This window comes from Prionailurus viverrinus, chromosome A1 (genome assembly GCF_022837055.1).
Source record: "Prionailurus viverrinus isolate Anna chromosome A1, UM_Priviv_1.0, whole genome shotgun sequence".
NCBI classification, from domain to species: domain Eukaryota; kingdom Metazoa; phylum Chordata; class Mammalia; order Carnivora; family Felidae; genus Prionailurus; species Prionailurus viverrinus.
In genome coordinates this window covers 208,536,206-208,543,788 of record NC_062561.1, presented here as the reverse complement: position 1 = coordinate 208,543,788, position 7,583 = coordinate 208,536,206, and the positions used below count along the sequence as shown (strand labels likewise).

General features: G+C 36.4%; 1 pseudogene; it reads right to left on the bottom strand.

Annotated features, from left to right (window-relative positions):
- Nucleotides 1-2,504: 2,504 nt before the first annotated feature.
- LOC125167968 (elongation factor 1-alpha 1-like) lies at nt 2,505-3,728 on the bottom strand (annotated as a pseudogene).
- Between the last annotated feature and the right edge of the window lie 3,855 nt (nt 3,729-7,583).

The following is a 7,583-nucleotide window of genomic DNA, read 5'->3' as shown; positions in this document are numbered from 1 at the left end:
CTTTGGCTCAGGTCATGATCTCTTGGTTCATGGGTTTGAGCCCCACATCAGGCTCCATGCTGGCAGTGTGGAACCTGCTTGGGGTTCTCTCTCTTTCCCTCTCTCTCTGCCCCTCCCCAACTCATGCTTTCTCTGTCTCTCTAAATAAATTAATTAAAAAAAATAAAAATAATGAAAATGGAATACTTTGAGTCCACATGAAATGAAAATCCTTTAGACTCTGTGGGTTTTTGTTGAATATTTTATTGCTATGTTCCTATCAAATAATATATTTCTTCAGATTTAATGTTTTACTTTGAGGATGGCTTACATTTATGCATTTGAATACATTCGTTTTATTCCAAATCTCTTTGAAGACTGTATATAAAAATAAAACTTGTAAATTCTCCTTCAGTTGGAGAATTTAATTTATGGTGAAGATTAATGAACCTTCTAACTATCTAAATGTGTTCCACTTTGCTCTACTTTCATATGTATTTGTCTCTCATGGTCACTTGGATTATGCATTCTGACCGATGTAAATTTTATGGGAAATAATGAGTTAAATCACAGCCAGTACATCAGTCCCATTTGGAAATCCACTGACCTGAAGTGTAGATCTCGATGTATTACACATACATTGAAAATAACGAGTGGTATTTAAGTTTCTCACCATCTTAAGAACAATCCAAAGCGCGTTGGTATTTCCTGTAGCAGAGCAGGCATTATTATTCCCTTCTCACAGATGCCTCTTTCTGGTAGTCTAGATGCTGGTCTGACTGATTCTCACACTCCTACAAGAGAACTTCAAAGGGAAATGAATCAGATTTCACAGTTTTGTTTTGTTTTGTCTTGTTTTTGGTAAGCATGCTGGTATTTACTAGCTTTGTGACTTAGAGTAAACTCACAGTCCTTGAGGACATCAGCTTTCACATCTTTAAAACAAAGGGATTAAAAGATGATTGCTAAGGTCTCTTTCAATTTAAAAATTTTACATACTAATTTAAGTGTGAATCTTATTCTATATGGTAAAATCAAATATGCTATCATGGTTACAAGTGTTTTACTGAGAATGTTGGGTAAAAAAAGTCAAACTCAATCCCATGGCACTCAGGATTCTTTTAGCACTTTAAAAACAGTTTTTTCATTCACAGCTCTCTTTTTTTGTTGCCATTTAATAAATTATCTTCTTATAATACATATAATATATTGAGTCAGATAATTTCAAATTAGAATCTTATTTAGTATAAGCATCACTAAATTTTAAAATTAACTTTCATTTTTTTTTTACTGCTTTTATCCCATATTTTATTAACAAAAAATTTCAAAGATATAAGAAGCTTGACTTGAACACAATCTAGATGTTAAAATATACATTTTGGGCACTTGGGTGGCTCAGTCGGTTATGGGTCCGACTTTGGCTCAAGTCATGATCTCACAGTTTGTGGTTCAAGCCCCACATGGGGCTGTGTGCTGACAGCTCAGAGCCTGTGTCTCCATCTGTGTGGATTCTGTGTCTCCATCTCTTTCTGTCCCTCCCCCGCTCATGCTGTGTGTGTGTGTGTCTCAAAAATAAATCAACATTTAAAAAATCTTTTAAAAAATAAAATAAGCGTTTTGCTCACTCTGCTTTGTCACATATCTGTCCAACCATCCATTTCTCTGACATTTCATCAATCTGTCTCATTACAGACACATTTTAAAGTAAGTTGCCAATATCAGTACCCTTCACCCCTAAACACTTCAGGATGCGTGTCCTTAACTAGAGTTCAATATTTGTTTATAGCTTTTTCTTTTTTTAGTTTAAATTGCCATACAGTGCGGGGCACCTGGGTGACTCAGTTGGTTGAGTGTCCGACTCTTGGTTTTGGCTCAGATCATGATCTCACAGTCAACCTTGCTCTGTGCAGAACATGGAGCCTGTTTGGGATTCTCTCTCTCCATCTCTACCCCTCCCTGCTCATTCTCTTTCTCTTGTGTGTGCTCTCTCTCTCTCAAATGAATAAACTTTAAATTGCCATACAGTGAATTGCACAAATCTTAAGTGCACCATATGATAACTTTTGTTGTACAGGAATATATATCTATGTAACCCGAAGATTTGTCAAGATAAGGAATATCATTATCTTCCCAGAAAGTTTTCTTGGGCCCCTTCCTGATCAAACCTTTTGCATATTCCCCAAAGACACCTACTGTTTTGGTTATTTTTCCCACCAGAGATTAGTTTTACCTATTATAGAACTTCATATAAATCGAACAATAAAATATGTACACTTCTGTATAAGGTATCTTTTACTCAGTTACCTCAAAAATGTTCAGGCACATCAACATTGTATGTATTAGTAATTTGTTCATTTCTATTGCTTAATAGTATTCCATTGACTGAGTATACCATAGTTGATTTTTGTTTTGTTTATTTCTCATTAAACTTTTGTTTTAATGGATCTCAAAATTCTTTGACAGATATTTGGTCAAGTTGTGTCTGTAAAAAGTACCGACTTTTGCCACACATACACAAGTTGTCCCCAAAATATTTCCCTTTCCTTCTGAAGGTTTTACAATGCATTGTTATCATTAACCAGTCTTTTACTATTAAACTTAAATGGCCAATTGACACAAACAGTTCTGAGACCATTCTTCCATCACTGATTAAGACTGGGGTGGCAGGTATTGGTGATATATTCATTTAGCCTTCTGAGCTTCTGGGCAGACTTGGTGACCTTGCCACTTCCAGCTGCCTTCTTGCCCACTGCTTTGATGATACCCACAGCAACTGTCTGTCTCATGTTACAAAGAGCAAAATGGCCAGAGGAGGATAGTCAGAGTAGCTCTCAACACACATAGGAACCATATCAACGATGGCAACATCACCAGATTTCAAGAGCTTGGGACCATCTTCCAGCTTTTTTTCCAGAATGACAATCTTCTCCTTCCGCTCAGCGAACCTGCAGGCAATGTGAGCTGTGTGACCATTCAGCACAGGTGCATATCCGGCACTGATTTGGCCTGGATGGTTCAAGATAATTACCCGAGCTGTGAAGCCAACTGCTTTCATTGGTGGGCCATTTTTGCTGTCACCAGCCACATTGCCACAATGAACATCTCTGACAGACACATTCTTGACAGTGAAGCCCACGTTGTCCCCAGGAAGAGCCTCACTCAAAGCTTCATGGTGCATTTCAGCAGACTTTACTTCAGTTGTAACATTGACTGGAGCAAAGGTGACCACCACACCAGGTTTAGGAATGCCAGTCTCCATTAGGGCCACAGGGACAGTACCAATACCACCACTTTTGGAGGCATCGTAGAGGGGCAAGGACTTGTCGCTTGGGCAAGTTGGTGAACAAGTTGGTGGCTGTCCATTCTTGGAGAGACCTGCTTCAAATTCACCAACACCAGCATCAACAATCAGGACAGCACAGTCAGCCTGAGATGTGCCTGTAATCACATTTTTGATAAAGTCTCCGTGTCTTGGGGCATCAACGATGGTCACATAATACTTGCTGGTCTTGAATTTCGACAGGGAGATATCAACGGTGATACCACATTCACATTCAGCTTTCAGTTTGTCCAGACCCAGGCATACTTGCAAGAGCCTTTTGCCATCTCAGCAGCCTCCTTCTCAAATTTTTCAATAGTTCTTTGTCAATCCCACCACATTTGTAGATCAGATGACCAGTAATGGTAGACATGCCTGAATCTACATGTCCAATGACAATGATGATCATATGAAAGTCTTCCTTCCCCATTTTGGTTTAGGTTTAGGGATGGTTTTCATGATACCTGTGTTCTGGTGGCAAACCCGTTGGGTTTGTCTGTGTTGGGTTTGTCTGAGTTGGGTTTGTCTGAGTACATGATAATTTATCTATTTTTTTTTTTCATGGACACTTGGGCTGCTTCCAGTTTTTAATCTAACATAAATAAAGATGCTATGAACATTTGTTTTAGGTCTTTATACGAGCATATATTTTAATTTCTATTTGGTGACTACCTAGGAGCAGAATTGCAGAGTTATAGGGTAAGGTATACATCTAGTTTTATGAGAATCTACCAAAAGTTTTTCTAAGATTTTTGTACCATTTTACATTCCAGCTACCAGGGTTTGAGAATTCTAGTTGGTCAATATACTCACAAACATTTTATGTTGTGTCTTTTTAAATTTCAAACATTTTGGTAGGTATGGAGTGGCATCTTATTGTGATCCTAATTTTTATTTCTCTGATGACTAATGACGTAGGTTACCTCTTCAGAAATATATATGGACCTTTGTCAGATACATAATTCATGAATATTTTTCTCCTGGGATTTTGCTTACCTATTCAATTTCTTAATTGTGTCTTTTGATGAACAAAGGTTTTTTAAAATTCTGATGAAGAGTAATTTACTCAGCATTATAATAAAATAAAATAAAAATAATTTTTTATTTTATTAAATAAAATAATTTTTCTTTTATGGTTATTGATTATTGTGGCCTTAAAATAAAACTTCTCTCTTCCAACTCCCAAAAACCTGTTTTCTTCTAAAAACATTGTTACATGTTTACCTTTTATGTTTATGTGTTCTAATGTAATTATTCAATTCTTCCAGCATCATTCTTAGGCTTCCTTTTCCCCCATTGCATTGTTTTAGTGCCTTTGTAGACAACTGAACAATCTGATAAGGTGGGCCTATTTCCGAGCTCCTTATCGTTTCACTGATTTACACCAGAATTATTCTGTCTTGGTTACTGCATATGTATGGTAGATCTTGAAGCAAGATCTTCAAGCAAGATCTTGAATCAAGATAGATTCTTGATTACACTATCAAGAAGATAGTGTAAATACTTATTTTCTTCTTTTTGAAGATCGTTTTTTCTATTCTAGTTCCTTTGACTTTCCATGTACATTTTAGAAGCAGATCATCAATTTCCACTAAAAACACCTGATGGATTATGACTGGCATTGTTTTAAATCTATAGATTAATTTGAGGAAAATTGATATCTTAACAATATTGAATCTTCCTATTTATGGATATAGTATCTTTCTTTGTTTCAGAATTTTTCAGAATAATGAGTGGTCACTACATCTATTTTTAGAAATGAATGAGTAATGAAATGAAAGGCATAGCAGAAAGCAGAGCAGGGGAAAAACAGGTAGAGAGGGAAAGTTGGAAAATGTGGGTGTGGCTTATACTATGTATGCAGAGCATACACAATTCTTATGAAACAAAAGATCAAAGATCTTGAGAAAGCTCTGCAATCAGAGTATTTTAGACCCAGGGTAGAGCCAAAGCTGCAAAGCAGTAAATATTTTATTATGTAAATGGCATATCATAGCCACTTCACATGTATGTGGTTAACATGTAAGATAAAGGAATGATGAGTGAAAAAACAAATTCTAATCTTATCCTAAAAATTAACAACAACAACAACAACAACAAATGCTAAGATTGTGCTTAGAATTAGGTTTCTGTTTGGAAGTTAATATAATTATCTCATACCCACAGCTCTTATGGCAAACCAGATCTATTGCTGGCTGACTAATGAGGAACAATGATGATCAGTTAAGGTACTGAACCTGGTTCTCTTCCTGATGTTTTTGTTTCATATACTAAGTCATGAGGATAGTAGTGTTATTGATACCATATAGCAGTGGAAGTTTTTATGATCTCTGTAAAGCTGGTAATGGAAGTTTATTAAAATTACTTATTATAAAGAAAATCAACATTTTTGAAGTGGAAAAATGACTTCATAGTGGTTTCAAATTACCTACAAGATAGTCTTTGATTAATGAAGTTAAATGAATTAAAGAAGCAACAACTGACGTATCAGTAATATTCATTGTTCTCAGAGTTTCCTCTCTCTCTCTCTCTCTCTCTCTGTCTCTCTCTCTCTCTCTCACACACACACACACACACACACTTTTTAAAAAATCAATTTAACAAAACAGAAAGTTTAAGTGGTTTGTCTGACTCATAAGGTGAATGTAATTTGTATTAGGACTTTCGGGCTTTAATGTGACATATTTCTATATACACTACAGCTTCCTGAGTAATCTTAGCAGGTGGTGAAAAGAAAATGTGTGAATGGTTATCACCCACCCTATTCTGTCTTGCTATATTAACTGGATTTAAAAAATTTTACTACTACAGAGACCATCTTCAAACCAGACCCAGAAAAGCTCTACTAGGTTTTTTCGGGTAATTTTTAAACTAAACATTCTAAAATTATAACTAAGCAGTAGAATGCTAAAACATTAAACTTTTTTTGTGAACTGTTTGGAATCAGATTCCAGAAATCAGGTGGTACTTCCTCTCCTTCACATGAATGCTTCATCCCAATTCTGAAGTATGAATTCTTTCTATCCATCTGTATAAAAGAAGCACAAAATACTTTAAGTTGTAGAGATATGCTAATGGTTTCTGCTTTAATATGCTCTTTTGCTTCTATTTGGTGAATTTATCTTTTACTGATGATTCCTTGCGTCACATAATGACTTGTTCCATTTACTGTACTAAAAGAGTGAAAAACACAAGGTTATATGTTTTTTTCTCTAGACTGTGCACGAAATGCGACATTAAAAAAACATGTTGTAGCAACGTGGATGGAACTGGAGAGTGTGATGCTGAGTGAAATAAGCCATACAGAGAAAGACAGATACCATATGGTTTCACTCTTATGTGGATCCTGAGAAACTTAACAGAAACCCATGGGGGAGGGGAAGGAAAAAAAAAAGAGGTTAGAGTGGGAGAGAGCCAAAGCATAAAGGACTGTTAAAAACTGAGAACAAACTGAGGGTTGATGGGGGGTGGGAGGGAGGGGAGGGTGGGTGATGGGTACTGAGGAGGGCACCTTTTGGGATGAGCACTGGGTGTTGTATGGAAACCAATTTGTCAATAAATTTCATATATAAAAAAAACATGAAATCTGTGGCTTCTTTTAAATGTCATACTATAATATGTGTTCATTTTTTTCTTTTATAATAATAATGCTCAAAATAACTTAGACATCAGCTGTTCAGCCTCCTCATGTCATACATAGGAAACTAAAAACCAGAGCTATGTAGCAACTCACATAGATAATTAATACTTAGTTCACATTAGAATTCACCTGGGTCATCTGGCTTCTAAAGCAACACTGCTTCCATGACACGAGAGAGAGCCACAAGGTACTTGTCCATTTACTGTCAAAATGGGATAAGCAGCCATCAAGAGAATCCCAAACATACTATCTTGTCCCAAACACATTCTTCCCTGACTGCTTGTATGACAGCAGCCTTACCAGTATCAGTTACCCAAGTCAGATAATAACTCATCTTCTGCCTACTGGTCCTGCATATCGATAAAACCTAGCAAGAGTTATCTACTTCCATAGTCCTTATAGATACTATTTCTACTCCATTTCTCAAAAGCCTGATATAATATCACACCGGCTAATGAATTCTCTTCCACCACTATTCTATCCCAGTTCACCAGTACAAGTTTTAATGATTACACTGCCACCTACCAGAGGCTATTTGTGTTCCACCTACGACTAGTGATTAGGGTCTTACTGGCAGCCAAGTGGTAAATGATCCAGTTCCAAAATGCCATCTCACCATCTGCTTTCTCAAACTTTTAGTGATAT